At 32.5% G+C, this 23,941-nt stretch overlaps 1 long non-coding RNA gene across 1 annotated transcript in view; it reads left to right on the plus strand.

The window, feature by feature from the left end:
• LOC116526367 overlaps positions 1–23,941 on the plus strand; it is a 65,774-nt gene that overhangs the window by 7,171 nt on the left and 34,662 nt on the right. Inside the window, exon 2 of the long non-coding RNA XR_004258115.1 lies at positions 5,240–5,278. This is a non-coding gene — a long non-coding RNA (uncharacterized LOC116526367). The remainder of the gene's footprint in view (positions 1–5,239; positions 5,279–23,941) is intronic.

The raw sequence follows: 23,941 nt of genomic DNA on the forward strand, positions 1-23,941 counted from the left end.
TATATCCTGCTGTTATACATAATATTGTGTTATAATATCGGTTGTAAGACTAATTATTATGTTGGCAAATTTTTTTGTAATGACAGTTATACTACAAAACATGTAAAATAAATAAATAAAATAAGTAATTTCAAACAATTCAGAAAGAATTCTGAAAGTAAGCATTATATAATGTTTACAATCTGAATATTACAGATAAGTTAATAAAAAGTATAATATGTTTACATTTCTAAATTTCAATTTGTTTTCCTTCATAATAAAATGATAATATGAACAAAAAAACTTCAAAGTTTACCTATGTAAAAATCAAGAGGAGAAAACTCAGAAAATTATAATCAAGAATGTACTGTTGAAAGAAACACCAGTAAGTTGATTTTGGAGTGTGCTGATTTGTGAAGTTTAACAATAGTTAGAGAGTGAGCTACTTGGAAACAATTTGACCAAGGTAGGTAACAACCTGTTAACAGGTCAACATGAAAGATTAATTTACCTTTCAAAACAGTTTTTCATTACCTTATCATAATAAATTTAACTGGTAAACTTCATCAGTCACCTACATGATTTTCAATGGAAAGAAACTGCGATGATATGATGTAAATAAATCATAGCTTTGAAACTAATGAATACCAATTTCAGTAATATGTCAGACGTATTATTATAGTTACATTCATTAGTCCAAAGAGTACGTTTAAGCACAGAAATAAATTTAAATAAAAATATATTTATCTTACTACCAGGAATATCACAGAAATGTAAAATTAAATATCAGGTTGAGACCACCCGATTATTGTTACATACACTTGGGAAAAATTTAGATTCCAGACAAAAGAAATTATTCATCATCTTGCCTATTAAAACTATCTTGATATTCAATGATGGATGACAAAGAAGAAAATCTGATAGCCTTAAAACATCATATAACTATTAATTTTACTTTCCTTACTAAGGTTTCTATTATAATATTTTGATAAATAAACATTGATTTATCAGTATGAATTTTACTGCAAGTTTGCAGTTCAGTGGAACTGCTCACGTAATGTAAATCTATTTCACTTTATACAATAGGTATGTAAAGTTGAAACAAAATCAAATATTTGCTATAATAACTTTGTGTATCATTGTGTTAACTACCAAGTAACTTTCATTCCTTTAAAGGATGTGAGGCTTTAGGAAGTCAATAAAATTTGGTGTATACAAGAGCCAAATTTAAGCTAGAAAATGTTGTCTTCTGTCTTTGGGCCATACTGCAAAAATTCCTGTGAAATTGGTTAAATTATATTTAAAGGAACTATAGCCTAAATCTTCTCATAAAAATTGTTGATTTATAAAAGATATAACATACATTATAATACCAAGAGTTTTTGTAGGCTACCAGAACATTTTGAACCACACCTTTATTCTTATGTCCAAAGAGAGAATATACCTTTAGTTTCTTGGAATTTCAAAACCATCCTTCTCTCTTAGGAGAAGCCTTTTGTTTTTCTGTCCTAGACTTTGTCTGTCAAGGTCTCAAAACTTACAAAAGTCCTAGTGATCTTTTGGGATAAGACATTTACTTTATCATAGTCTGTGTGGAATGTACATGTGACAATTTTATCCTTGAAACTGCTCGATCTATTCAATCATCAAAATTGCAGTGGCATACTTCATCTGACATGTTGTATATTTTTACTCTACTAGAAGATTAAAAGCAGAGAAGCATCTTTCCTCTCCTAATCTAAGAATTCTGTACTATTAACTTCAAGTTATCTCTAAGTGCATTTTTAAAAGCCTAATATATTTCCCAGTTTCTTTCTCCTGAATTCATCAACTCTTTTTCTCTATCTTCAAGCCTGGAATAATCCTTTCCTCGTTGTGAATGAAGACCTTGCTTCTTGTACCACTGCGAATGTTAGATGCAATCAAAGGAAACCTGAGTGAATTCCTCCCCCTATGTATATCCTGTCACTTGCTTCTGGCTTTTGTGCCCTTATGTTCTGTTTTTATTTGTCCTGTTACTAAGGATCTAAAATCTTAGACCTTAAGCCAACTTTTCCTCTTGCTTTTCTACTCAAAGGCATAGCCTTAGTAATTTTTTTCCATCTACATTATGAATTCTTACCTCTTTGTTGGATAATGCCCTCAGGCTTACTAGCATGCTATAGTTTTTCTCATCTTAACATTTTACATTTCTTCCTAGAACCTCTCTCCAAAGTTCAAAATGCATATACTTAATTGCTTACTCTTCTACATGAATGTGCATTTTAAACTTGACATGTTCAAAACCTAAATCCTATTCTTTTTAGAAAAATAAATTTTTGCAGCCTTCTCCATCATTTTCCTTCTAGATGCTCAGAAAATATAATTGTGTATTTTAAAAATATTCAGAATGTAACTATATTTACTTCTTTCTCTGAAAACATGTACAGTGGCACCACCATCTCTTCTTAGCTGATTTATTGTACTTGCCTTCTAACAGGTTTCTCTGCTTCTAGTTTTGCTTTCTAAAATCTATTATCAATGCAATATTCAAAGGAATCATTTAATACAATGGCAAAGATGCTATTCCTCTTCTCAAGCCTCCCCTGGTTTTCTCTCCAGCCCATTAATACAAGACTAAGGCTTGCTGTGACTTAGTCTGGCTCCTCCATTCCACCCTCACTGTGTCTGCCACCCTACTTTTTTTGCTCACTCTGCTCCAGATGCTCTGACTGCCTTGCTATTTCTAGAAAAAGCCAAGCATGCTCCCGTTTTATGACTTTTACTGCTATTATTCTCTTACTTCAACCATTTTCCCTCATGCAATGTACATTCCACTGTATTATTTATTTCAAGTCTCTATTCAAATTTCATCTTATTTGGATCTCCCCTGACCACAATACAGAACATGCACACTTTCCAAATGGTTTATCCTCTTCCTATTATCCATATTTCTCCAAATAATTTGCTTATTTCCTATTATCTCTTACAATGTGGAGCTCCATTAATGCAGGTGCTTTTCCTATTTTGGTTCCTGATGTATTTCAAGGGGCCAGAACACTATTTGGCACGGAATAGATTATCAACATGCATTGCTGAATGGATTGGGCTATTTCAAATTTGCTGTCCCTTACTTCCATAATTCTAATTATTTAAATAGTCATAACTTTCTGGGCATAGGCTTATTTCTAGGCTGAAACAAGAAAACCATTAAGCCCACTGAAATAAGCTAATGTGCTTATAAGATCTTTTAGACACAAAGTATACTTTTGCTTTCAGTACTTATCTTGTTCTCATTGGTAACATTTATAGACTGTAGGGACTAATAGTAGAAATGTTATACCACATTCAGAAAGAAGAAAAATGAGAGCAATGAAAATAGGCTCATTTCACAATAAAGGATGATGGAGAAGAGAGGTAACCACCAAGTAATGAAAAAAGTAAAGAAATTCCCAGCATTCTGAGTTTTACAGGATAAAGAATGGAAAACTTGATAGTTATTAGACTTCAACATAAAACAAGATGACTATTCAAGAATATAATCCACCACTAAATAAATAAAAGAAATAAACTACAAGAATCAATTATATTGTCATTAACTGAATATTATATTATTTTTAGATTTACTACATGTACTTAAAATTGTTCTAACATAGGATGTAATTTAGACTCCAATTTTAAGATAACTTAATTGAAGAGCTACTTAAACAACTTTTCTGGAATTGTCCAAGAATATTAAAAAAAAAATCATTTGATTTTACCAGGAAAATGAGATGTTAATGTATTTTTTTTCCAAAGGTTTTTGTTTAATGTTTTTTTTTTTTGATTGTCTTACCAACATTAAGGTGATAGATGTTTAATTTCCAGAGCTGGTCCCATACCTTAGCACTGCTATCCGAAATTGTCATAATTGTGTTTGCATAGATCCTTGTGATATCAAAGTTATAAAGATCTTTAAGAAAAATGGGTCTAAAAATTGGATTAAACATTTAATCTAAAACATTATGAAAATCACCAAAATATTATTCAGTTATAAATCACAAATAAGGAAAGAGTAAGGAATCTGGATACAAAAGGAGTCAGTTTAAAAGAAGGAATCAACTAGAAGAAACTATAGCAACTTACCTATAATCCGTATATTTTAGACTTTCCTTGAACTAAGGTAAGTAGCTAAGGTATAAATATAACTGAATATTTTCTTACATATCCCAAATCACTACCAGTTTTCTTGCTCATCTGGCCATCTTTATCTCTAGAGCAATTACAATTACAACTATAATTTATATGCAAGTGTTAGCAAACCAGAATGTTATTCTTTTTCTCATTTGTAGTAGTGGCAAGTTAAAGTTAAGCAGCTAATAATTTCTCTGCAAATAAAATATCTCTACATATAAAAATTATTTAATTATTCCTAAAAGTATTTCATTTCTCTCTGTCTCTCTATGTGTGTATTTTTCTTGTTTCTCCTCTGTTTCTCTCCCTCTCTCTCTCTCTCTCTCTCTCTCCCCTCCCCGTCTCTCTCTCCAGGGTAAGAAGTATCTAAAGAAAATATTCTACAGTTTTATTTTGAAATAATTTTTCTTCAATAATAGCAAAGTGATGCTTTCATTCATTTATGTATTTAATCATTTATTTAATTAATATATATAAATATATATTCATTAAAATATATTTTATATTTTTATATATTTAATAAAATATATATCATCAAATAAATAAGTTCACTAAATAAAAAATATATATACATATATATCTTGGGAATAAAGTACAGCATACATGTTTCTCAAGTTACAATAATTAACCAGAAAGAACATGTTTCATTTAATCTCTGGTGACTAACTTCTAGTGAAGAATTGTGTTTGCTGAAGTATTAAGACTAAGATAGTGATATTGATTATTACTATAAGGTAGCATTTATAGAAAATAGAGTAATTACTCAATTGTTGGTGGGAAGTGTGAAGTGTGTGAAAAATTAAAATAAAATGATAAATCTTTATGTCCAAAAATTTTTATTGTGAAAAAAATCAAATAATTCAAACTTACATTACCCTGATAATTGTCTCAGTTTTTTTCACCCAGCAGATATAATCAAGAAGCCACAGTAATTGCATTTTTTTACTAGAGTCTTTCTATGCTTTTTAACTTCTGTGAAGAAATTCAATCTCAGTAACTCCTATAACTAATACATTGACTATTTATTACTGCTTTATTGGTCTGTTCAAGTGCTATAACAGAATATAAACTGGGTGGCTTATAAACAAAGCAAATATATTTCTCACAGTCCTGGATGCAGGAAACTCCAAGATCATGTTGCCTGAAGGTACAGTTTCTATAGGTATAAATTTGGAAACAGTTTGGATGGGCAGTTCTGTCCCAAGATCTCTCATGAAATTAAAGTGGAGATGGCTACTAAGGTTTCAGTCATCTGAAGGTTTAACCAGGGCTGAAAGATCTGCTTCCAAGGAGTTCCTACTGAGATACCAGAGTTGTTTTCCACATAAATTCCTCCAGAGGGCTGCCTGACTGTCCTCATGACTTTGCTTCTGTCTTCCTTTAGGATGAGTGATCCAAGAGAAAACAAGGCAGGACTGTCATGTCTTTTATAACCTAGCCTCAAAGTTACCCATCATTACTTCTGCAAGGTACTATTGGCTACACAGGTGGACCCTATTTAATGTGGGAGAGGAATACATAAAGGGGTGAGTACCATGAGGTGAAAATCATTGGAATGAAATGATTTATCATTGGTGAAAATCTTGGAAGCTGTCTAACATATCCAGAATTAATTTATTTACGATTTATTTGAAGTCTTTTTTATTTATAATCTGTTTTACTTTGAATGTTTGGTTATCAGACTCAGCATGTTTTCAAATCTGTTTTTCAAACAGATGATGTCTTGTTTGTCATTAGGTAAGTTTATCTGAAACCCTCAGGCAAGGCCCACAGAACCGACACCTGTTTTAATTCCCTTATTTCTTATGTGATCAAAATTGTGAAAAGTCCGTATTTCTTTTGAAAAATCAATGCTTGTGTTTTGTCTCTGATATTAGCATGTTTTCAGGCAGGATTTTTTGAAGTTAAATATATTTGTTGTTTAGAGATGACTTTTTGCTGCCCTTTAATTTTACATACAAGGGTACTAGTAGTATTCAGAGAGGTGAAATGACTAAGGATACAAATTTTGAAATAAAGTTTAGGTTTTCTGACCCTTAATCTTTAGTCTTTCCTTTACAACTTGCTGGTAGGTGGATAGTTTTTAATAATTGCATGCCTCTATAAGAACACATTCATAAATTTAGCATTAAAGATTTGTAGGCTTGTTATAATGGAACACTGCACAATGCCAGCAGCTATCAACTTTTCCCTGTATGGTTTCCTTCTTTTCATTATGCTGGAGTTTCAGATCAGCATTTCAAACACCTAAGGCAATGAAATGGGACTTACCCCAACAAGAAAACAAAAATAGGGAAAATGTATGAAAAAATTGCAATCTTACAAATATGTTGATATCAAAGTCCTGAAAACAAAAGAAAAATTTTAGAAAAATTCAACTGTATAATTACGGTGTTATTTGATATTCTTTACTGAACAAATAACAACGAATGACTATAGAATCATTTGACTTAAAATATATATGTATATATTTCTTTCAACATTTAATGTCAACTTAACACATGTAGATTTGCAAATATATTTCATTCCCTTTCAAATAAAGCAAGATCCTTCTCTTCTCCAACCAGATCATTTGTGTTATTAATAAAAGCAGCATGCCTAAGGGTTGAATCACTTCAGGAGTTGTGAATCAAGTGTAAAATGAAAGTTCATTTATGTGTGGAAAAACATGCAGAGAGAATAGCAGATAACCAACTATTGAACTTAGTGTGTTGACATATGACACATTTTGTGATTTTTTAGCAGTTCATCTGTTCTTGACTTTTTGTCCTTTACAATAAGATTATAAAACAAGAAAATACCCCAAAAAAAGCCAAAACAAAATAATATTATGTAATAGGTGTCTTTAACTTTGTTTTTTATCACTTCATCAGAATAACTAATATGTGGTGGCATATCTGTAAAATGGTCAGGATGGATGCAAAAAGAATTTCTTCATATGGCTTCATATTTCAAAATTAAGTGCTTTGTGAAAACAAAGAGCAACTTGTGTTCATAGTCAGAATTTAGCTTTCTAAATTCTTTTTGTGAGACAGTATAATTTCCTCTGTCACCTAGGCTAGAGCGCAATGCAATGATCACAGCTCACTGCAGTCCCCATCTTTAGAGCTCAAGCCATCTTCCAGCCTCAGCCTCCCAAGTAGGTGGGATGTCAGGTGCACACCACCATACCTGGTTAATTTATTTTTATATTTTGTAGAGATGAGGTCTCCCTATGTTGCCTACGTTGGTCTCAAACTCCAAAGTTCAAGTAATCCTCTGGTCTCAGCCACCCAAAGTGCTGGGATTACATGTGTAACCCACTATGCCCAGTCAGAATTTAGCATGTAACATTTAGTATTTCGCACCAAATATAACATCTCATAATGCAGCACCATTTGAAAATAAACTTTAATTTTAGAACACTTTTACGTTTACATAAAAATGGAACAAATAGCCTAAAGAGTTTCCAAATACCTAACACTGAGTTTTCTCTCTTATTAACATCTAACATAAATCTGGCACATTTGTTACAATTAATAAACCAATACTAATATATTATTATTAACAAAAGTACATACTTTAAAAAAAAGTTTTACTTTAATGACCTCTTCCTGTTCCAGGATATCATGTTACATTTAGAAAGGCATTCAAATAGAAAAATAAGTCAACTAACTGTCTTCACTGATGTTAGGATTGTATAACTAGATTTCCTAAAGTCTGTGACAGAAAGCTCCTAGAACTGATAAATTTCCTTAGTAAAATTTGAGGATACAGAATCAATGTACAAAAGTCAGTAGCATTTCCATATGCCAAAATCCAGGCTGAGGCTGAAATTAAGAACACAATCCCACTTAAAACAACCACAAAGAAAATGAAATTTTTAGGCATATAGCTAACCAAAGAGATGAATAATCTCTACAAGGAAAACACAAAACAAAATCAGAGATAATACAAATAAATGAAAAAAAATTTCATGCTTATGGATTAGAAGAATCAATATCGTAAAAATTGCCATACTACCCAAAGCAATTCACAAATTTGACACTATCCCTATCAAATTACTGACATCCTTCTTCACAGAGTCATGTCATGTGCTACTTTTAGCTGTGACACTTACTTTGATTTTCCTTGTTTATGATGACTTTGGGAGTTTTGATAAATACAAATTAGGTATTGTGGAGAGGGGAGTTTTGATAAATACAAATTAGGTATTGTGGAGAGGGTATTCCTATTAAAATGTGGCGTTTTTCTTTATATGTATGTATATATATTTTATTGTACTTTAGGTTCTGGGGTACATGTGCAGATCATGCAGGATTGTTGCATAGGTACATACATGGCAATGTGGTTTGCTGCCTCCATCAACCCCATCATCTATATCTGGCATTTCTTCCCATGATATCCCTCCCCAACCTCCCCAACCCCTGCTGTCCCTCCCTTAGCCCCCGCCAACAGACCCCAGTGTGTGATGCTCCCTTCCCTGTGACCATATGTTCTCATTGTTCAACACCCACCTATGAGTGAGAACATGTGGTGTTTGATTTTCTGTTCTTGTGTAGTTTGCTGAGAATGATGGTTTCCAGTTTCATCCATGTCCTTACAAAGGACACAAACTTATCATTTTTTATGGCTGCATAGTATTCCATGGTGTATATGTGCCATATTTTCCTTGTCCAGTCTATCATCGATGGGCATTTGGGTTGGATCAAGGTCTTTGCTATTGTAAACAGTGCAGCAGTGAACATACATGTGCATGTGTCCTTATAACAGAATGATTTATAATCCTTTGGATATATATCCAGTAATGGAATTGCTGGGTCAAATGGAATTTCTACTTCTAGGTCCTTGAGATAGCACCACACTGTCTTCCACAATGGTTGAACTAATTTACACTCCCACCAACAGTGTAAAAGCTTTCCTATTTCTCCACATCCTATCTCCAGCATATGTTGTCTCCAAATTTTTTACTGATTGCCATTCTAAGTGGCATGAGATGGTATCTCAGTGTGGTTTTGATTTGCGTTTCTCTAATGACCAGTGATGATGAGCATTTTTTCATATGTTTGTTGTCCTCATAAATGTCTTCTTTTGAAAAGTGTCTGTTCATATCCTTTGCCCTCTTTTAAATGGATTTGTTTGTTTTTCTCTTGTAAATCTGTTTTAGTTCTTTGTAGATTCTGGATATTAGCCCTTTGTCAGATGGGTAGACTGCAAAAATTTTTTCCCATTCTGTTGGTTTCTGGTTCACTCTAATGATTGTTTCCTTTGCTGTATGGAAGCTCTGGATTTTAATTAGATCTTATAGTTAAACTTGTTTGTGTTGTTGGAAGAAAGAGCAAAAATGCAAAAAATGACAATTTTTTTTTGTCATCCATATCATTGGCTGATTAACGTTATTGTAAATCTGTAGTCTGCCTATTTTGTGTTCAACTCCATAATGTTTCTATAAACCTTTGGACTTAAATCCACTTAGTATTATTACTCAAATGTGTGAGATTAGCTTGAGTTTCTTGAAATATAGATAATTGCTTACAGACTAGTTTGATACAATCTTTAGGCGTGTGTGTGTGTGTGTGTGTATAACCACATGATTTAACTATCATAAATTTTGGAACCAGAAGCCCTGAAAGTTGTATTCAACTTGATGACTGTAATACTGTAATATAAACACTGTCATTTCCATCAGTATTGTAAATCTATAAAGACTCCATGTTTTGTTTTCAATCGGAATAAATGTCCTAAGCTAGATTCTTATTGAATTAATTTAACAAATGCTTATTAAAGTATTCATTTGAATTTTATAATTCTATCTATATTTTTCTCTCACAACTAGTGAAACTCAATTTTGATTAATTTCTGAATATATTACAGAACTATACGCCTATTAATTCTGTAAAATATTTCCTGAAAGGGGAATTTCAGAAGACTTATACATAATATATATTACAAGCATATAAGCCAACTGCTCTGGACATGTTAACTAGATATGTGAAATGTAAGAGCCTTTATAATGTGTAATAAAATTTATTTTAAATATATTTAGCATTATATTTTAGATGCCTCATGAATTAATAAATATTAGGTAGAAAATCAAGTTTAAAAACTTTTCAAGTTATTTTTAAAGTATTTCTTTCTTTCTTTCTTTTTTTTTTGGACTCAGAGTTTCACTGTGTTGCCCAGGCTGGAGTTCAGTGGCATAATCTCAGCTCACTGCTACCTCCACCTCCCGGGTCCAAGGGATTCTGCTGCCTCATCCTCTATAGTAGTAGCTGGGACTACAGGCGCATATAAACTGTAACACACTCTATCAAGGCCCTGTGTATAAATTTTATGTGACAGTAATCACAATAGCTGGATTATCACCTCTGAGACATCCAAAGCATCTAGTCTTTCTTTGAGAAGGAGAGGTTTTAAGAGTGAGTGCATAAACTGCCTACTGTTGACATTAGTGCTGCACTGAAACACTTGACCTTTGTTCAAATATAGCTAAGAATAGTACTTCTCAAAGTCACCTGAAAATGTTGCTAAAACACAGATTTCTTAATTTTCTAGGGCCCACACCTGGAAATTCTAATTCAGGTATTTGGCAGGAGCCTGAAAATTTGCATTTCTAACAAGGCCCAATAAATATTGATATTTCTGTTCTCCCCTTCATACTTTAAAAACCAAACAGATAGTACGAAACTCTTACAAGAGTGGATCTCTTCTTTTAGGGATAATATTCTGGGAATGAAGTTAGATAAGTAAGTTAAAGAAAAATTTCCAAGGGAAAAAAATGTAAATAGTGCCAGTGAAATTTAATTAATCTGTCATATAAAAATTATTTGTATTTTCTCATATATCATATATTCTAAAACAGCATATTCCAAAAGGCATAATAGTTTTGTATCATGTTGGTTCTGTAGGGTTTTTGCAAACAGTTTTCAAGAATAATTTACTTCATGAAGCTCAATATATGTTATTTCCCTGATAAAAACAAAGAATCTATTTAAGTAGACAAAAAATTAGATACAAATAATATAGAAAATAACGCTAATAATTGAGCTTTTTTAAAATTCAATTTTCCCACTTTTTTGTTGTTGAAATAGTATAAATTCATTTTTAAGCTTTGTTTAAAGGAATATTTTAATTATTTTTAGTGAGTTTGATGACTTCTTTTCATATTGTGATTTCTAAATTTGTTTGTACGTAATTTAAACAATCAAAACATATTATTCCTAGAGAATTAAGTAACAGGTGCTTATATACCATCCAAAATTAAAACATTGTAAGCAATTATTAAGCTATTGTTTTAGTTTAAGTTATTATGTAGAATAATAAAAAAGGAAAATAAATATTATTCTGCAATGTATGCATATCATGTTTATATTTCATGCATACTGAAATTAACTTCTGAATATTTAAATCACAATAATAATTAAATAATGTTCATTGTTTGAGATAATACCACTAATAGTATTATTCTAGCCTATGTTTTCAGTAATAGATATCCAATTTAAAATCATCACTGGCTCAGAAATAATGTAATTAATCCAAACCTATTTGCCTATAAGAAGTCCTAGTTATCTCTACAATTAATTCATGGCTTCCTACACTAAATACATATGTTTTCCACAAAGATAAATATATTTGTAAATCTATTTACAGTAAATTTTTCTTTATATATTCTTCATAATTTTGCTTCAAAGCATCATTCATCAAAAAAATGTAGTTCACTGGAATAAATGGAATTGCTTTGAAATATGGTTTAGATGTTTTTATACTAAAATATATATATTTAAAAGCATATCTTTGAGAATTTCATGGTTTTCAGATAGTTTCATGCTATATTCTTCTTAGCTAGGGCATAATTATGAAGAGAATCAAGCTATGGTGGGACAATAAACAAGATGAATGCTAAAATGCAATTTCCAGAGTTTATGCCAATTCTCACTAGAGCTATACGGCACTTTGGATATAAAATTATATGCAAAAAATTTAATGTTTCCAATAAAATCTGTATTCTAGAATAAATAATATTTTATGTTAGTATAACTATAAATCAGTTTTAGCATATGAACAACATTTTTAAGAGTTACATGTATTTGAAAAGGTTGACCTTTATCCAAATTATTTGTATTTAATACCAATGAATAATTATTAAAACATAATTATAAATTATTTAAAATTAATTCCAATTAATTCAGAATATTAGGTGATGAAATTCCCAATATTAACAAGAAATTCTAACCAAAATTATATTATATTTTTTAACACTATTCTAAAATAGTATTAAACATTTTGATACTCTTTACAACCTGACCATTCTGAGGAAATATAAAACCTCTGAATCCATTTTGACAATTTAAGTAATGTACCACACATTTTTAAAATCTGATTCGACGTATCAGGTGAAACTAAAAATTATAATCAAAGAACACAATGATTCTTTCATAATATAGAATAAATAACAAATAGACTTGAAAATTGCATAGTTCCAAATGTATGTATCAGAACCAGATAATTTATAGACCTCTTCCTTATTATTATTTTATTTTGTTGGAAAGGAGTGAGGGGGAAAAATATGGCAGAATTAGAGAGTGTGAGAACAGGGGATTTCTTCTGGTGATGTGAGAACAGGGATTTAGGGAGCCAGTTAGCAATGGAGAAAGAGGTAGCATGACCAGTTTTGCTGAAACTGTGCTACAGTGATTATGCACCATACATCCCATAAATTCCTTTACTGTGGCAACAGGGTGATGGGTCCTCTGACTCATGTTTTGTTTGCTTCTTTAGCAATTCTGATGAACTTCAGGCTCTCCTGAACCTGCCCTTCAGGTGTTGTTTGAACTGATTTATTATGTATAATGATGTTGATAGAAGGGGTTCAAAGAGAGACATTCCGGTTTTCTTTTTTTCTTTTTCTTTTTCTTTTTTTTTTTTTTTTTTTTTTTGAAAAAAAAAATTTTTGCTTTTTTGCCAGGCACCAGGATGGAATGCAGTGGTTCATTCTTGGCTCACTGCAATCTCTGCCTCTTGGGTTCGAGCAATTCTCCTGCCTCAGCCTCCCGAGATTTAAGCTTTTCTCTCTGGAGCTAATCCTTGATGCATGTGGAATTTGAATTATCTAATAAAAATTGTGTTTGTCATTTTAAAATCATATTTCTCCCTAGTTTCTAATTTCTCAGTATATAGTATCAGTTAATGAAATCTTGTTGCATTTTCGTCTTCTGATTCTGGAACATCAGATAAAACTAGTCTATATTTATTTTAGTGAAGGTAAAACAGTAGAACTATTTGAGCTAGAGTAGCAGTTAGCTAATTTTTTCATGGATTTTTTGTTAGAAGCATTTACATTTTATATCAATGTGCACAACCTGAATCACTACAGATTCATGAATAACAATCAACTAGGTCTTCAATGTGATCTCTTAATATTCAAGTTTATTAATGTTAGTAAGAAATTTTACTAGTCACTCAAAATAATGCATGACTCCAGGTCCTAACAAGAATCATAATTTAACACCAAGCATTCAAATAAGGAGTCTTTAATAAAGGTACTACTCTGATGCAAGATCAAAATTAAAGAAAAACAAGAGATGGTAATGCACCCAGACACCAGCAATAGCCAGAAGCAATTATCCCTATGGTAAAGGGGTAAAGAAAGAAAATGTGTTACCAATACTAAGCGAAGTTGTAACCTGTGGTAGAGTCTGTCTGGATCTGTGGTCCTGAGAGGATCAACTAGGGTAAGAGGCACCAACACAATGAGTAGGAAAGAAATGTTCCTTTTCCCATCCTCTGATCTTTTTAGATCAGATAAAATGATGTTTCACCGAAACAAAGGCCAACAAGTAAGAGTTGAGAAGGTATCTCAGTGAGGCTCAGCATTCGAGAAACGCAGCAGAGAAGAGGAAAACAGGTATGAGGATAACTAACAAAAGAAATTGAAAAGTGCATAGATAAGATTAGGAAAAACACACTGAACTCCCACAGTCCAGTTTCATCAAATGTTGGCTTTTTTCTCCTATTTCTTTCAGACTTTAGCATTAGCATTTCCATGTTTCTAAGGAACTTATGCTCCCTCTGATGCTTTCCTTTTAACACTTAGCTCAAGAGTCCTGTTTTAGAAGTTCGCCCCAATCACCCTCAACAAGGAAATTTAGCAGCCTAAGGACAAAAGGAAGAGGAGGATGAAGAGATGGGTTGGGAATAAAGAAGAGGAAGGAAACCAGAAAGAACACTTTTCTGACATATTACATGTAAAACTTTTCTTAATATGGTTCATGCTTACCTAATCGCTCCTTTTTAATACTCCACTTAATACTCTAAGGCTTCTCCATTTGTGACTATGATGAGAGTAATTGTACAAATAGATTTTTGTCTTTTTTTATTTTTGAAATTTACCTTCATTGCTGAACATCATCTTGAAAACTGTACCTCACAAAAACATACATTGCTGCCTTGTTGTCAATGTCAGTAGACTTGTCAACCTGGATTGCTTATCACAGTGACTCATTAATCCCCTCTAACATCTGTGCTTCAGTATCTTCTGCCATTTCGTCAATTCATCTGTTTATGCTGCTAGCCAAAAGAGGAACATGAGCCACCTTTTGAACTGCAGCCTCCCCTGAGAGTTCACTACAAATGTCCTTAGCACAGGGAGAATTAACACTTCACCAATAGTAAGGGGCTTCTTACCTTTAGCAATTAGGTTAACCACTAAGAATGATGTTCTCAGTCCAGACAAATTTGATGGAGTGATAACTTCACTGATATAAAAGGTGAATAATGCTTCTGTTTTTGTGTTTATGTTTTTTAAAAAACTTCAAAACCTTGTCTTTTAATATAAAGTGCTTTGTCTCCATGTGGTAAAGCAGTTTTGAAGGTTTCATGGCCGTTGGATAGCAGGTCATCACATATTTAACAAAGTGGGCTTATAGAATATGAATCACCTGTTGCAAAGAACCTATAATTTAAGTAGTACTTAGCATTTTCTTTTAAGCACAGTTTTCTTTTTGTTGGCAGTGTTAAAGTATTCTTCTGTCTCATTGTTGTGACTTTTGCCCAGTCCAAAGCAGCTCCCCAGCGGCATCTCTTTTTTTACTCACTTTGGCTAGGATTAGCTTGTGAAGTTACAAAAACTGTGACTAAGACAAGTGCACAATGCAGGAAAGAGCCACATATGGAAGTAGTAAATAAAATAACGGATGCACTATATGAAAATAAAATAAGAGTCAGATTCTGACTTAAAGCCTACCACCAGATGCAGCTGTACAGTTGAAGTACATCAACTCACTTGCCACTATAAAGCCTGCCACTAGATGCAGCTTAATTGTCACTCACCACCAGCTGATGGGTTTTGATATGAGTCTGCAAGCAATTGGTTTATTATGTTTCTGTGCAGTCAAAACTCTCTGCTAATGTTAATGTGTATTTGCAGCTGCTCCCTAGCACTAGCATCACTGCCTCAGCTCCACTTGAGATCATCAGGTATTAGAGTCTTCCAAGGAGCACACAACTTAAATCCTTTGCCATTCACAATAAGGTACATGCTCCTATCAGAATCTAATGATGCCATTGATCTGACAAAGGTGGCAGTCAGGCAGAAATGCAAGTGATGGGGCACAGCTGTAAATACAAACGGCTTCACTTGTATGCCTGCTGCTCACTTCCTTCTGTAAGGCCTGGCTCCTAACCAGCCACAAGCTGGTTCATGGCCCAGGAGTTGGGGATCCCTGTTCAGGTTTTGGATTTCTTTATGGTTCAATTTTGGTAGGTTTTACGTGTCTAGTAAATTTTTCACTTTTTATAGATTTTCCAATTTATTGGTGTATAGTTGCTCATAGTAGCATCTAATGATTTTGAATTTTTGCAGTGTCAAATGTAATGTCTCCTTTTTCATTTCTGATTATTTTTATTTGGGTCTTCTCTCCATTTTTCTTAGTCTGGCTAAAGATTTGTCAATTCTGTTTATCTTTTCAAAAATCCAACTTTTCATTTCATTGACCTTTTGTACTGTTTTATCCATTTCAAATTCATTTATTTCTAAGATGATCTTTATTATATATTTTCTTCTATTAAATTTGGGTTTGATTTACTCTTGCTTTTTCAGTCCTTGAAGATGTATAATTAGGTTATTTATTGGGTGTTCTTCTTTTTTGTTGTAGGCACTTATAGCTATAAGTTTTTCTCTTATTACTGCCTTTGTTGTATCCAATAGATTTTGGTAAATTAAGTTTCCATTACCATTGATTTAAGAAATTTTTCAATTTCCTCTTTATTTTCTTCGTTAACTAGTTGGTCATTCAGAAGAACATCATTTAATTTTCATGTATTTCTATAGTTTTAAAAATTCCTCTTGTTGATTTGTAATTTTACTTTGCTATGGTCAAAGAAGATGTTTGGTATTATTTCACATTTTTTGAATATTTTAAGACTTGTTTTATGACCTAATATATAGCCTATTTTTGAGAAGAATCCATGTGCTGAGAAAAATGTGTATTCTGCAGCCATTGGCTAAAATATTCTGTATATGTATTAGACCCATTTGGACTACAGTGTAGATGAAGTCTGAGGTTTCTTTGCTGATTCTCTGTCTGGAAGATCTGTCCAGTGCTGAAAGTAGGGTGTTGAAGCCTCCAGACATTATTGTATTGGAATGTGTCTCTCTTTTTAGCTTTACTTTATATTTGCTTTATATATCTGAGTGCTGTAGTGATGGGAGCATATGTAATCACAATTGTTATATGCTATTGCTAAATTGATTATTTTATCATTATATAATAGCTGTCTTTGTTTCTTCTTATGTACCATTTCTTAAAATCTATTTTATCTGATATATTCTTACTTTTTTCTTTTGTCTCCTCTGATTGTGTATTTTTAAATAGCCTGTCTTATAGTTCACTAATGAATCCTTCTGCTTAATTCTCCTATAAGGAGACTTTAATGCATTTTTCAACATGTCAGTTACATGTTTTAGCTCCATAATTTTTTCTGAATTCTTTTTAATTATTTTAATTTTTTTGTTAAGTTTATCTGATAGAATTCTTAACTCCTTGTCTGTATTATCTTGAATTTCTTTGAGTTTCTCAAAAAAGCTATTTTGAATTTTCTGTCTGAAAGTTCCTATATCTCTGTTTTTCCAATATTGGTTCCTGGTGCCTTATTTAGTTAATTTGGTGAGGTTATACTTTCCTTGATTTTGGTGATAATTTGCAGATGTTCTTTCTTGTCTGGGCATTAACGAGTTAGATATTTATTGTAGTATCCACAGTATGAGCTTGCTTATGTCTGTTCTTCTTAGGAAGGCTTTCAAGGACTTAAAAGGAGTTAGGCCCCAGCATCAGACTCCTAGAGGTACCACCCTGGTGGTCTTGAATAAGATCTGGAAGAATTATCCTGATTACCATGCAGAGATGCTTGTTCTTTTCCCTTACTTTCTCCCAAACATATAGAGTCAGTCCCTCTCTCTCTCTCTCTCTCTCTCTCTCTCTCTCTCTCTGTCTCCATCTATCTCTATCTCAGTGGTGAGCCACCTGAAACCTTGGGTGTGGTGATGCAAACACCACTGTAACTACTGGAACTGACCTAGGTCAGACCTGAAGCCAGTACAGCACTGCACCAAGCCCAAGGCCTTTACCTTCAGGGTGGTGAGCTCCTCTAGGTCCTGAACATGTCCAGATATGCTATTTGAGAGCCAGGGATTGAATTCACAAACCTTTGCAATTTACCTGGTATTCTATTCTACTATGGCTAACCTGAGACTCAAATCACAATAGAAAATCCTTCCCACTGTTCCCTGTCCTTACCACAAGAATGAGGTACTCTCCTGTGGCCATCGTTACCACTGGTCCATGGGGTGTTCTGCCATTCCAACACTGATATTCACTTAAAGCCCAAGATGCCCCCATATCTCCCCACCCCAGGCCCTGGTAATGGAATCCACGCTGGCTGGGGCCCTGGGTAAGAACAAGGCCTGGGGAATTCGGCCCCAGCCTCGGATGCTTCCTCAATGCTGTGGGGTTAATGAGCTGTCACCCGGGTCACAGACACAATTATCCTGCTCAAGACACTCTGAGGGGCAGCCAAGGAGATGACAGGCCCAAGGGCTCTTTTGTCAGCTTGTGGTGAATGCTGCCAGGCCTGAACCTCACCCTTTAGAAAAATGGGATTCTTTCTATCCCAGAGAAGGTCCAGAAATGCCTACTCCTGGATTCAGAGACCCCAAGATTCTACTTATTGGTCTACTTTACTGTGGCTGAGCCGGTACCTAGGATGCAAAACAAAGTCTCATTTTCTTTTCCCTCTGCTTTTCCCAAACAATAAATCTTTCACTATAGCCACTACAGCTGGGTACATCCCTAGGTCACATGCCACCTTTGTTCAGTGGCTCCAAGCCCAGTCTTGCACCAAGAGTTACCTGGGAATTGTGTTTTATAGAGTCAATATTTTTATATCATTTGAGAGTGTCAAATAATTTTAATTGGCTTTTTTCTTATCAATTAACTTGAGATTTTATTTTCTATAATCTATTCCATTTTACTTTTTTGTATTCATACATATTACATATGTAATATAATGTATATAATACATATTATGTATTATATAATGCATGCATTATATAATGTATATGATACATATTACATGCATTATATATAATGTACAAGGAAAATGGAATATATATAATATGTATATATATTATGATGTATATAATATATATTATATACAATTAATATATAGTATACAATATATATTATATATATTATAATGTGTATGTTATATATTATATGTAATATAATGTGTATATAATATATCTATAATAAATATATAATATATAATATGTGTGTAATATAATGTATATAATACATACATATTACATATATATAATGTAAAAGGAAAATGAAATATATATATGATGTTAATTACTTTTAAAACAGTTGTTTATGTTTCCTACAGCTCTTTCAGCTTCACTGTTCCTTGCTTCTGCAAACTGTAATGAATTTCTTTTAGTTCCCTAGGTATGCCATGAATCTAAAATTCTGTTCCTTTGTACATATTCATATTTTTCCTTAGTCTCTATAGTTGTCTTCTCCCTTATTTACTGTTGATCTCTGAAAATGCAGTCACAAACAATTCTATTATACATAGTATCTCATAAAAACCTTTTCCTATCATGCAACTTCGGTTTTCTGCTACCTCTGGAAATAGAACTCTATCAAATCATCATCATACTTCATTTCACATTTATGCAAATTTATTGATTGTCTCTCTAAAGTGTAAATTGAGCACATAGTATACTTTCTTAGAATACCGCCTGAAAGATAATAGCGCCTCAATACATGGTATACTTATTTAGAGATGTTTGAAAGAAAGTTATTTTTCTATGCATAACACTTTGAGAAAATCAACTCTATTAATGTATACCTTATGTACAATACAATGAAAATGTTTTAAATATACTGCTTTCTGAGTTTTGACAAATAAGTATACCTGTATAGTCACCAAGCAAATCAAGGTAAAGACCTTTTTTTTCATTCCCCAGGCCTCAATATATTCAATCCACCATTACACACTTAGCAGGGCTAAACAGATTTCATTTATGTTATTACAGATTAGCTTTAACTGTATTAGAAATTCCTATTAATGAAATCATAAAACATGTTTTATTTTACCCTTATTTTCTTTTGGTTAGCATAATGCTTTTGATATTCTTTCATGTTTTTCTATGCATGAATTTTTTCTTTATATTGCTTAATAGTATACTACATTTTTTTGTATAAATATTGATAAACATGGTTTATTTTCCATTTTTATAATTATGAATATAGATGCCATGAACATATATATAAAATTATTGGTAGTGATGTAATTTTATTATATTGGTGGAAAATGAGGGGTTTTCATAACTATATTTTTAATTTTTTTTTTTTTTGAGATGGAGTTTCGCTCTTGTTACCCAGGCTAGAGTGCAATGGTGCAATCTCAGCTCACTGCAACCTCCACCTCCTGGATTCAAGCAATTCTCCTGCCTCAGCCTCCTGAGTAGCTGTCACGCACCACCATGCCCAGCTAATTTTGTATTTTTAGTAGAGATGGGGTTTCACCATGTTGACCAGGATGGTCTCGATCTCTTGACCTCGTGATCCACCTGCCTCGCCTCCCAAAGTGCTGGGATTATAGGCGTGAGCAACAGCGCCCAGCCTGTATTTTTAATTTTTTAAAAAACTGCTGAAATTGTTTTCACAGTAAAAATTCTATTAACATTTGCACAAAACATACAAATTCCTATTGTTGCAATTTTTTTAAGAGATTGGGGTCTGACAATATTTCCCAGGGTTGTCTCAGACTCCTGGTCTCAAGTAATCCTTCTGCCTCAGCCTCCCAAATACCTGGGGCTATAGGTGTGAGGCACTGCACTAGATCAAATCTTTCTTAATTGTAGTCATTCTAATGTGTGTACATTGGCATCTCATTCTGGTTTTAAATTGCATTTCTTTAGTGACTAGTGATGTTGAACATCCTTTCATATAATTATCAGCTGTCCTTGAAGTATCCCTTAAAGACTTTTGCCCATTAAAAATAAAATAGATTTTTTTTCACATTACTGATTCATAAAAGATCTTCATATATTCCATATTCAAGTCCTTAGTCAAATATAAGTACTGTAAATATTGTCTGCCAGTGTGTAGGTCACATTTTTTTTCTCCTTTGCATTTTTTAATCATTGTCTTCTTAAAGAATGATGTTAACAATTATTTTGTAAAGCAGTGTAATGTGCCTTTTTTCTTTAAGCTTTGTTTTTTGGTAATTAGCGCTTCCTGTCATCTCTCTAAAGAAGGTTTGCTTTTCTTAAGTTTATGAAGGTTCATTTTTATTCTTGAACACTTATAAAATTAATTTTATATGTGATTTGTGACTAATTTTGAATTCTTTTTGGGGTTTGGGGTAATAATGTAGGGGTTGAAGTAAATTTTTCTCATACAGATATCCAGTGATACTTTACTGTTTATTTAAAATATTTAGTTTTTGAAAAAAACTTTCCTCTTACCCCCTTAAATTAGCTTTACACTCTTGCTAAAAAAAATCATTTGACCAAATATGTGAGACTATATTTCTAGAATCTTTATTTCATTTCATTGATTTCTGTGTCAATTTTTTTTCTAATTTTACTCTCTCCCGTGTGCTATTACTCTATCATGTCTTTAACTCAGATAGTACATGTTTTCCCAATTTGTTCATCTACTTCATAGCTGCTTTTATTACTTTAGATTCTTTGAATTTTCATATAAATTATAGAATTAACTTGTTAACCTCTATAAAAATGGCATGTGGAGTTTTAATTGAGATTACATTGACTATAAACAAATTATGAGAAGTTGACATCTTTAATATGTTGAGTTTTCCAAAACATGAGTGTAACATTTCTTTCCATTAATTTAAAGCATGTTTAATTTCGGTCAGTTATGTCTTGTTTACACTGTAGGAATCTGTCAGGTTTGGTGGCATTTGCTTAAAAATATTTACAAATTTTGATGTTAATGTTATATAGTAGTATAACATTACCTCAATGTGATTTCAAATTATTAGCAGTAGTAAATAATAATAATTAATAGTAGTAGTAAATATATAACTGGTTTTTGTAAATTGATCTTGTATCCTATCGATGTCTGAAATTCACTTATCAATTTATGAAAGTTTTATAGATTTCTTAGGTTTTTTTGTTGACAATAATGTGGCTTTTGAGAGATCAACCAAAGAGATTTGTATCAAGACTCTCTTGTAGTTTGTACTTGCATTTGAAATGCAACTATGATGGTCAGAATATGCTTGGAATGGGCTATGTCAATAGAGTAGCGGGCTTGAATTCATCAAAAGCTGCATGGTGGAATCTGTCAGGGAAAAGAAAGCATCAAAGTTTCCTTACAAAAGACTAAAAACAAACAAAAACAAAAACTAACAAACAAATAAAAACTAAAAGCCTTGCACATGCGAAATCCTCAAAGGCAGTCTCAAAATGGTGAGAAGATGACTCAGAAAAATCCCATGAAAATACTTAGTGGGAAAAATCTGGCTTTACGATGTTCTGAAGTCAAGAAGGATAAAGCCAAATGTAGCAAGAAATTTTGGGATCTGTTGCCTTTTTGGGTTGAATAAACCTGCATATTCTTTGGCTTCAAATCTGGAGGTAATTAGACAATTTTATTTAAATTATACCATCCTGAAAATTTAATAAGCATCTGTACTATTTTACTTTCAGGTAATGTTAAATTGTCTAGTTAGTAATTAAAATGTTCTGTCCCATGAAATCATCAACACTCTCATTTAAAATTAAGGTCTCTTGTTAATATTATTAAGTGTACATTCTAAATGTTTTTCAGCATTTACTTGACTTGGCACATTTTTCAGGCAACAGCTAGCCTATAGTACTGCCAATATGGCTAATTATTGTGTTTATCTTATGTTCTAAATGGTTCTTAGTCTCAAATGCACAAGACTTTTTTACAACTTATTAGTTCTTTTCATGAACCAAATCAATCTATTCTGTTTTCTATCTTCACTCAGTAATAGACCTGACTGCTTTATGATTATATGTTATATTTACAAAATACGTACCATTTGCCAGGGAATCTTGTACATTCCTTACATTTATTCTTTGCAACAGTCCTGTGATGTAGGATGTATGAACATGTACATTTTATGCATGAGGATTTGAGGCACAAAAATTTTTACCATTTGCTCCTGGATAAGTAGCTCATAGTAGGAGACACAGGATTTAGGCTCAGGTAGTCTGGCTCAAAAATTGTCCTTGCAACCAGAATGCTGTTTCTTTCCCAAAGAAGTGAATAGTGGAACATCAGGTTTATAAAAAATCTACATCAAAATTACTTATAGTCTTTGATAAAATGTTTATTCCTGGGCTCACCTGCTTTTGTATCCTTTTAACAATCATTTAAACAAGATGTGCATGTGATTCTAAGATACCCTAACATTTAAAAACCAGTGAAATAATGGTTACTTTCATAAAATAAAATAAAATCTTTTAAATTTTTAAACTACTTGATAATATTTACTTTAATTTTGTTTGCTTAGGGGTTGTTTTATAATTTAGATGGTATCTGTTTTCTAAAATGCTTTTGAATATTCTCATATCTATAAATAACACAAATAATATTTCGCTCTAGGAGACAATATTTTTATTATAGAAATGTTTTTGTCTGTGCAGTGGCTGAAATTGATAAAGATTTGTCTGTAAAATTGAAAGTAAAATTCCTCTGTTTCCTCTCTGCCTTATTTCGTGCTCATATTTTCTATTTCATGTGTTTAAGATGGCAGCTGAATCTTTGAAATATAACCGTGTTTTGTGCAGGAAAAAGGTAGAAATGAAAAGGAGAAATGCTTTATCAGTTCAAAATACACCCTCTTCTCAAGGATTCCAAATTGCTTCATATCTAAATTACATGACATGGGCATTCTTTGTTGGAATGAACTGGCAGAAGACATACTTAAGTGTTTAGTCAGCAACCCATGGTGCAGGCCAAAGACAACTTCTATTAGTATCCATTATCTACATTCAATGCCCCCTTACATAGAACATTTCACTTCCTTTTCTACATAAGAATGACCCTAAGCATCATCCAGTTACTCTATGTGGCCTGAAATTTGATGTAGTGTTGCTATCAAATTTGGACGTTGTTTCTAAGGAACTGGGAGCCTATAATCTAAAAACACAATTTATCTTCAGATAACTCACACGATATATAGTGATAGCAAAGGAAGAGGAAACAAGGCTTCCATTCACGAGGGTTAAGAGGAGACCCTGACGTAATCACCTATCTCTAGCACAAGT

Source organism: Sapajus apella, unplaced genomic scaffold (genome assembly GCF_009761245.1).
Source record: "Sapajus apella isolate SASKATOON/1434 unplaced genomic scaffold, GSC_monkey_1.0 scaffold50, whole genome shotgun sequence".
Classification (NCBI taxonomy): Eukaryota; Metazoa; Chordata; class Mammalia; order Primates; family Cebidae; genus Sapajus; species Sapajus apella.